Source organism: Gallus gallus, chromosome 2, assembly GCF_016699485.2.
Source record: "Gallus gallus isolate bGalGal1 chromosome 2, bGalGal1.mat.broiler.GRCg7b, whole genome shotgun sequence".
Classification (NCBI taxonomy): Eukaryota; Metazoa; Chordata; class Aves; order Galliformes; family Phasianidae; genus Gallus; species Gallus gallus.
In genome coordinates this window covers 12,742,957-12,752,137 of record NC_052533.1, presented here as the reverse complement: position 1 = coordinate 12,752,137, position 9,181 = coordinate 12,742,957, and positions in this window count along the sequence as shown.

The following is a 9,181-nucleotide window of genomic DNA, read 5'->3' as shown; positions in this document are numbered from 1 at the left end:
AATTTCCCTTTAAAATGTTATAAGTAATCTTTAGAAGAGATAATAGCCAGACAGAGTTTGAAAGGAAGAAGTGGTTTGAGTATTGTTTAGAAAGAAGTTTGTCATTCTGCTACCAAAACTGTGAGAGAGGACGGTTGGACTAGATGATCTTATAGGTCCTTTACAACCTTGAGATTCTATGATTTTATGATTCTATGAGAGGATGGAGAAAAGATAGCACATCAGTGAAGGAGCAAGGTACCACTTTCCATTTGTGTATCTTTGGAGTCCAAATACTTTTTGAACCATAGTGCTATGTGGTTGATTATCTTTACCTGAAATAACCATTTTTAAGGAAGAAATGTGAGTACATTAGAATTTGTGCATCACAAAAATAACAAAAAAGAAGGAAAAAATGAAGAAATTTTACATTTTCCTAAAAATGCAACAAATACACATATGCTTATTTAAAAGTGACTTAGTAATCTATGAAGAGAAAGAAGAGATTGTAATCCAGTCTCTAAACGTATGTAAAGAATAGTGAGAATAGTGCAAACTCTCTTACATTAGTAGTATGTCTTAATGTGAATCTTAATTGTAGTGTCAAGAAGTGAGAGGCATGCCAAATTTGTCCACTCTTTTGAAACTGGAATTACTGTAGGAAGTAATTGGGTGTGAAATAAATGTGTTAACAAGTAGTTGGATTGAGACTATTACATTTCTTTTATTTAAGTAGCAGATAATAAGTACTGAAACTTCAAGGAAGAGATTACATCCTGCAAAAATTTCTCATGCAAAATAGCCTATACTAATGTCAGTGATTATGGTGTCTGCTTTAAGGTGTCTGCTTGCTTGGGAAAAGGTTTGTAAAACCGGGTCTTTAAATGAGAGAGTGGTTTAGGAAACATTTTATAGTGGGAGTTAACTTTTAGAGACACTGGGCAAAAATGGATGTTAAGCATCAATATTTCTTCAATATTAAGTACTTCCAGAGCTGCCTTACAGGTAACTCTTTGTTGGCAGAAAAACTGAAGGAGACAATGAAGAAAAATGGGATGGTAAAACGTGTGGAATCTCATGCCAATACGAAGTTAGTTAAGTAATGTATCTTCTGAAGAATTGGGAAATGGTGAAGATAAATTGAAAAAGGTCTGTCTGAGCTTAAAAAAAACACGGCCGATATATGTGTCAGTCTCTTGTTTGTTAAGTATATATGTTTGTGCTGTCTCACTGGTGGTTTTGAAATGCTCGGTATTTTTCTAAGGGCCACTGGTTGGACTGGGATGTAAGAAATATCTTCTTCTTTTATGGGTAGTAAAGTTGAAAATAACCATTTTCAGTTTTAAATAAGCTGTTTCATTCTCTCTGTAAAACAAAACAAATTCTACATGCTTGAATTTCTATTTAACTGATGTAGAGTTCATCAAAAACTATCTTCCCTATTATGTAGCATGGAGATTAGCTTAGACTGTATTACAGCATAATGTGATTATAATTATTTCCTTAAGAGAGTACAGAAGCAGCATCTATGTTTTAACTGACATTTATTGACATGCAGCATCAGTTGGGAGCCCCACCAAGCTTCCCATTCTTTTCTGTTTACCACCTCCTGCTTTTATTTACAGTCAGCATATCTGTTAATTAGCTTCAGGTAGAGCCAGTTCTTCTAAGAAGATCTCATGTCTTCCTGGTGATGGCCCCGTGAGGTGACCATGTACACACAGTCTGAGTAAATTCATCTTTAATTTATTAATTTTAGTGCCTGATTCTGAAATGTTCAACTGCTGGCTTGTTTTCCTACCCCCAGTTTGCATTTGGACTATTGTAGGTTTTGACTCCCGTTGCTCCAGTGTCATAAACACATCTCAGTGAGCTCTCAGCATCGTGTGGTTACCTCACTGGAAGTCATATTTTCTTGTGATTTTCTGGGCAGGACCAGAATGCATATGGTATGTTGGTGGCTTCTAGGTAAATGCTCTATGTAACTGAAATAGTTTTCCTAGTTTTCTTTGCACTTTGCAGAATAAAAATATCTGAATGTTTGCAAATAGTGTCTTATGAAGCAATGCAAAGCCTGGCACAGTTGTATACCAAGTTCTAATTTTTGTGGAAAGGCTGATCTGAGTAAAATAACTTAGTTTTAAATGAACTAGAAAGACTAATTCCTTTGAATTAAATTCCTAGGACTTCCAGGCATCCTGGTTGCTGTTACAAGAGAGACAAAAATCAAAAAAGAAGAGATGAATACTTGTTACTGATGGCTAATAGGTTAGTGATGATGATGCTCGGTGACAAAGAATCAATGAAAAAGTATCAGTGAAATTTTTTTTTTTGCCATCTTTAATTGTAAGAAACCCATGCTGACTGGTCTGCTAAAGTTTCATGGGGAAATTGAATACTGTGGGGAAAAGGTGGGTGATGTCTTTAAGCCATATTAACCGTTTCTGTGTGTTTTGTGGTTGGACAGGGAGATAAAAGTTGCTGGAAACGTCTTCTACAATTCAGTGGCACTTCATCAGTATAATGAAGTACCATTTAGGCCATCTTTGTTAGGGAGAAGCTCCTTTACTTCTAGTATGCTCTCATCTTTCAAATCTCATTACAGCAGCACCGTGAGTTTCTGCAGATTTCCTTTCACATACAGCATCCATAAGTATGGAAGTTACAAATTTATCATTTCTCTCTGGTTTTTCTTTTTTTTCATTGTCTAAGTTCATTGATCTGCAACTTTGGTTTTTTTTTCTTAATGTTGAAAGACAGATATGCAAATTTTATAAACAGTATGCATGGTTAAATTTAGCTGTAAATTCCAGTCAGGGATTTCTGCTTTGTTTATTGTCCAAGTCAATATGTCTGTGGAGAAAACCTCCCACTGTGCAAGAGTACACAGTCAGCTACTTGGAGAAGTAGAAAGTTTAATTATGAGAGTGTATTCTGGGAAAAAAAAGTAAAACAAGCTCTGTTTTTTGTTGTTATTGTTTATTTTTTGTTATTATCATTTCAATTGACAGGAATACAATCTAGATAGCTTATCTTGACATTAACTTCTATGAGACGAACCATGTCATTTTTCTTTAATGCGTTTGTCTATGTAACTGAAGAAGTCAGAGAGACAGTAGAGTTGATGAATAAATAGTACATTTCTTAAACTTGCAAGGTAGGTAAGTGAGGTAAATGAAATAAAATCCAACACTGGAGGAAAAAAAGGTGTAAACATGTATATTGCTGAGAATATCCTCATTAAAATATAACAAACATTATATACATACTAGTATCAGGTTGCACGGAAGATACAAATTTGCACTGTTACTTCCTTATAGTGATTTTTGTTTATGCTATGGAATTAAACTATCTTTAAGTTTCTGAGTAAATTACTGGTAGGAAATAAACTATATGTGGATATACTCTCATGCTTAGGACAGAAAATTCTTCAAGAATATAATTGCTAGTACAGTTCTAAGTACCCTTACTTTTCATGTGCTGTTTACATAGAATATATTTTACTTAGTTATGTATATTAAAAAAAAAAAACAACAAAACCTATGCAAAGAAGGTGTCTCCTTTGCCTATCTGGATATCTGTAATGCTGTAACAATCTCCTTGGGCTTTATTGCATATTTCTTCTTTGTAAATTGATTTGACTAATGTAAATAATATTTTTATGATACTTCTACAGTGAGCAATAATTATGAGATTTATTCTAAGGCAATAAAATTTTAAAAGTTCATTATGACTAGTATTTGCATGGGGTGACTTTCATCTGTGTGTAGGCATATCTTTTTTCTTTACATCTGTGTAGAACTGATCCATGACCTGAGCTTGTGGCTTCTACAGTAGTACAAATAAAACACGATCATTGTGTGTGAAGAAAGGCTGGCAGCTTTGCAAAGGAAATAAGAAAGGATTCTTATTTCTAAACATGTAAGTAGTTTCAGGGTAAACTATTACCTGTAACTTTCCTTCCCCTATACTCTGCATTTCTTCAATACAACCTCTTCTAACGCTAGTACTTATTCTCGTCAAATGGTCCTATATGTAGAACATTAAATGTGTGTATGGCAGAGTGACAATTTTTATTTGAAGTCACCGATGTATCAGGGGTTTTTTCATCGTATTCTTCTAGTTATGTGATAGAATGAAATGGGCACCACAGAGGCACATACACTGATATTTTATCACGGTGCTCCTTGAGCCTGGATCCTACGAGTTGCTGAGGTGACTTATTTCCTGCAGATCTGAATAGTTTAAATTCCTCAGTAGGATTTAGGAGCCCAAATCTCCCTCCTGCTCTTGGTCCTCTCCATGAATGAGGCTTATTTCTCCAATATCACCCCTTAATTCTCCATACATCCCTGCCTTCTTCCATGCATGCTCTTCATTGACTATTTACTATTAAGTGACGATTTGGATGCTTAATTATGCCACTCTTCTAGGATATGCTTCTTTCTAGTCTTATCCTGTATTTATTTGGACTGTCTTTCACTTTGCAGCTCTTTCTAGTCTTACACTTTTGTACCTAGTAAAGGCACTAGCACACTTAACTTTTACTGCCTAGCTTGTCTTTCACACTGGGATGCAAGAAGTATAAGATTTCGTATTAATAGAGCTATATAACTTGTAAAGATGCCATAAAAAGAATCATTTAGGCTCCAAATTGACAGAATTTTGACTATTTTGTCCACTCAAGCCAGTCTGTTTTTGATCAACGTATGTCCAAATTTGCTTACCAGCAAAATTGTACTTCACATGACTGACAGTAAGGGTGGGGCTGGAGTACTTGCCACAAGTAATTAAATACTGAAAAACGTAATACTTCTGTCACTGAAATGACAACCAGTTGCTCTTCTGAAGCTAGAAATAGTAATTCAGGACATAAATCAATCTTCCTTTGGCTGTGCATGAACTGACTACTCCAATTTCTTCTTCATTACCTATATCATCTGAAACTGAAGTACCTTAGGCTTTCTTTCCATTCTAGACTAACAAATTCTGTAATACATTTTTTTTCCCCTGAAAATGTAGCAAGAGTGGAAAGAAATGAAAACAGATGTAAGTAAGGATGGTAGTGTAACAGAAGGCTTCTTTAAAATCTACCAACTTTCAGTTGCAGCATTTCTTTTTTATCAGATCATGAACCAATTTTTCCTCCTCTGACACTCTGACTGCCCGTCCTTGTGCATTGGTTGTGTGCAGGAACACAGCAGTCCTTGGCAAGAAGATTTCTCTGCATGTCTTGTTAGTTGGATGTGAGTGGGAAAAAACAAATAACTTATGCTGACTTCTGCTGCTGCCCAAGTGATGAGCTACACAAGTGTCAGTAGGTGCTATAGTGGAAATAGTAAGAAAAAGAAGAAGCTCCCAGGCCTCAGAGGAGTAAGGAAAGGGTGAATGAGTGAGGTGGGAGGGTTCTGATTCTGTCAATGCAATTGTTTTTTTTTAACTCAAATGAGTAAAGTTATACCAGGGAAGGGAGAGTGCAGGGAGTGCCTTCTAGCCCCAGAGTGGGATGGCGGTATTGTCTTGTTTGTGTAGCTTATGAACTTTGACACTGAAAGCCTGAGTATATAGTGCTGAGTGTACACAGGCAGTGATCCTCACAGAAAAGAGGAAATTGCCCTGACAAGAACTGGTGTCCAACATTATAGGATTTTTGCATGGTGCAACTAAATGAATGGAGGCATGAGTGCTGACAGGGTGGAGAATATGGAAGGAGTGGAAGGGGTTGTGCACTTTTTGCTGTGGTTGCCTCGTAGCAATAATGTTTCCCTCTACAGTTGTTTGCAAGAATAAAACTGATTTTTTGAATGTGGATTGGTTTCTGGAGTAAAAACAGTGTTTTTCTCAGTTAGTGCCACAGCTTTGTCTATGAATAGTTTTCGTGGATTGTCAAGGATGTTGAAGTGGTTTAAAAAAAATTACAAGTAGGATACAGTTTGCAGTAGTGATTTAGGTTAGGAAATCTCATAGGCTGATGGTGAAGCTTGTCTCCTCTCTGTATATTCACAAAAGGAACGTTTATTAAAGAAATTAATATGACTGATGGTTTCTTGTAGCTCATGGATTTGTGCTGGTTGCTATCTCCAGTACTAGTTACATACAGACTAATCAATGGCTCTGAGTTTAGCATTTGCAGGTAGTCAGTAATAATTTATTTTGTTCCTGCTGATTCTAATCACAGGGCATTATCTCTTGTTCTGAGGGGCACCCCAGGTAGACCCTTGCACTACACCTCTGTAAGGGGTATTTTCAAAGGACCTTATCTCTTGCTATTTCAGTACAAGACTCAAACATATTTCATAAATTATCTCATAGGCTCAGGAGGCAACAAAATGGGAGATAATAAGAAAAGTAATATAATAAATTAGGTTAGGAATAGGTACAATCCTGGTGAGCCTTGAGGGATGCTCTGCAACTCTGCCTGCATTGTTATGGTTTCTTCTGTTTAGCTGTGGGATTGTTGCTGGATGCCATATGCTAATTCTAGGAATGTCGTTATCAACCTTGTATTTAAAAGCTACCTAGATTATCTTAAACCACTGTTGCTAACTCTAGCTAATGGCATGGATAAAAATGAAAGATGTTTGTACTTGGTGATCTTGTTTCATGATCAGATACATCTGTGAACAGTCTATAGAATCTCAGAATTATCTGAATCTTCCTGATTGCCAAGTGCAACCAACTGAAATGTCTAAAGATGAATAGTTTTAAAATTATTTTTGGCCTAATGCTAGCATCAAAGCACCTTTTTACATAGAAGTGTTATTGCTTTCCATTTGCTGCTTTTTGTGGCTTCAGTGTAGCCACACTGCAATAACTGGTGTAAATAAACAGTTTTTAGATGGAAATGCTGAATAGAACTGGCTTGTCAACTGATATATTTTCACCTACTCTATATGCATTTGTACACTTCCATATCATAATAATCAATGCTGGTGGAAAACATGATCATAAGATTTGACCTCCTTAGAGAGAAGGGCTTTTCTAGGTCATGAAAGGTACATATTCAGCTCATGACTAGTGTAGAACTCTTTTTTCTGTCATAGCTGAAGTACTAACACCTGGTTTGCACTTAAAAGTATTATCAAGAAGGTCTGTCAGGGATGGATATGAATTTTTTGCTGACATCGCTTTGCCAGCAAAACTCCCAGCACAGGAGCTGTGTAAGAAGTTATTTTACCTGTACGCTTTGCTTCTCTTGAGGGATAAGTATAAGTTGCTTGGAAAGAGTGCTCTTCTTAGTATAATTTCAATATTAACCTTTCTAGTGTAAATCAGCTGTAGGCCTCAACCAGCAGGGACTCATATGCAAGTTTATCACTACACAGATAGATTATGTGTCATAGTCTGTGCCTGCGTCACACTGAAGAATGACCTCTAGAGTAATTGTAAGACTAGTATGGGATGCCTATCTCTTGTTCATTTTCTGTCTGAAGGGCTGTCTTACAGCTGCAATTTGCATGAGTAATGCTTGGCAATGCGTGAATGTTCATGTTTAGCTCCTGTACTGTTGGTGATTCTAGTCTTGAAGATAGGTTTGCGTCAACACTCATGAGACAGTATGGGCATAGCCATTGGTTTAACTGGAGTACTTTCAGGAAGAAAATAGATTTGATGCAGGAAGGTGGAGCAGGAAGGAAACTCTACGGTAGTGAAGCTTGTGATGTGCAGTACTCAAACTGAAGAATGAGAAGTACAAAAGTGAGAAGCTTCCTTGGGTAAATAAATTCCAGAAAAAAAAAAAAGCCCTTGGAAACTCCTGATAGATGAGGATTGTCATTTGCTGATCCTACATGCAGCACCATAAATCACAGGTACTTCTAAGGAAGCTGGTAATGGAATAGGACAGTAGAAATTGTGTAAGTGAACTTGGTTTATGTCTTGAAACCTTTCTGGTACCTGCATGCCTCTTTGTTGGACGTGATGATCAGGAGTGGGCTTTTAGTGCCAGTCTGACTCCCTTTTCTGCTGTGCAGAGAGAGACCCTAACTGGGACTTACATCTAGCATCAGGTGTATGCATATTTGCTATTTCTTCAAGTTATTTCTTAATGTCAGAAATGAAAGCTGGACTAGATACCAGAAGACATTATTTGCACTAGCAGAAGTAATTTTGTATCATACTCTGTGGGAATACGGACTTGTTCTGTTTTTGAGTCTGGGATAGGAATAGCTTGAATGAGCTCAGTAATGTTTTGTTTGAGATAAAGCTGTCCTTTTTCCTCAAAGGATTTTTTAAGAAGATGCTGGAAGCCCATTTCAAATGACACTGCCAGAACCAAAGCTGCATATGTAAGCTCTGCAGTTCTGCAATGAAGTTGAATCAGCTGAGGTTAATAGAAATTGATATTTTCACTTCGGGTCCTAGATACTTACCTTGGAAATGCATGAATCTGGGGGACTGCAGTCTTTGCCTTAGGTGAATCTAGTTGAGAGGATGGCAAGTGGAGATATAACTGTGGTATTGGATGCAGTCATAATCATAAAAGAGAGATATTTTGAGATACAGCAATTGCAAAATAATCCCTGCTGTTACCAGTCCAGCCACAGGGGCCATTTAACAAAAGATCCCACAGTTAATGATTGCTGTTCTATGGCAGGGATATTGGACATATTATACAATGAACACAAAGGTCTCTGATCCATATTCGTGCCTTGTTTCCTACTTGGGATTTAGCACCATGTGGTGGGAACAGTCTGCTTCATACAGGAAAGCATTCTGCTGTGATATCAGTGAGCAATAGCATCAGAAGAGCAACCATTTTCCATGAATTTAAACTATTATTGCAGTTAGGTGCAATTATTGAGAATCCCTGTAGAGTCATACAAAAAATGTTGTCACTGCCCAAAGATGTTGATTCTGGAATGTAGTAGTGCCCATCTATGACATTCTTAGTCTGGGGTCTCAGTGACTGCTATAAATTGTACCCTGGAAAATGGTTGCTGGGATTATAAGGTATAGGGCTGTAGTTCAAGCTCTATTTTAAGTACCAGTGAATTTGTAAAACTATACATATGAACGAAGTTAAATTTATATGGGGAGAATATATTGAAGATGAACCAGTGGAAGAAGACAACATCATGACAAAGAATATTGACTTCGTATATTAACTTCATTAACTTAATGCTGTCTCTTGTGTATTGGAAAATTGTTCAAGTGATAATAATAGCTTTTGAACTACTTACAGGCTAATAGGTAGTGATTG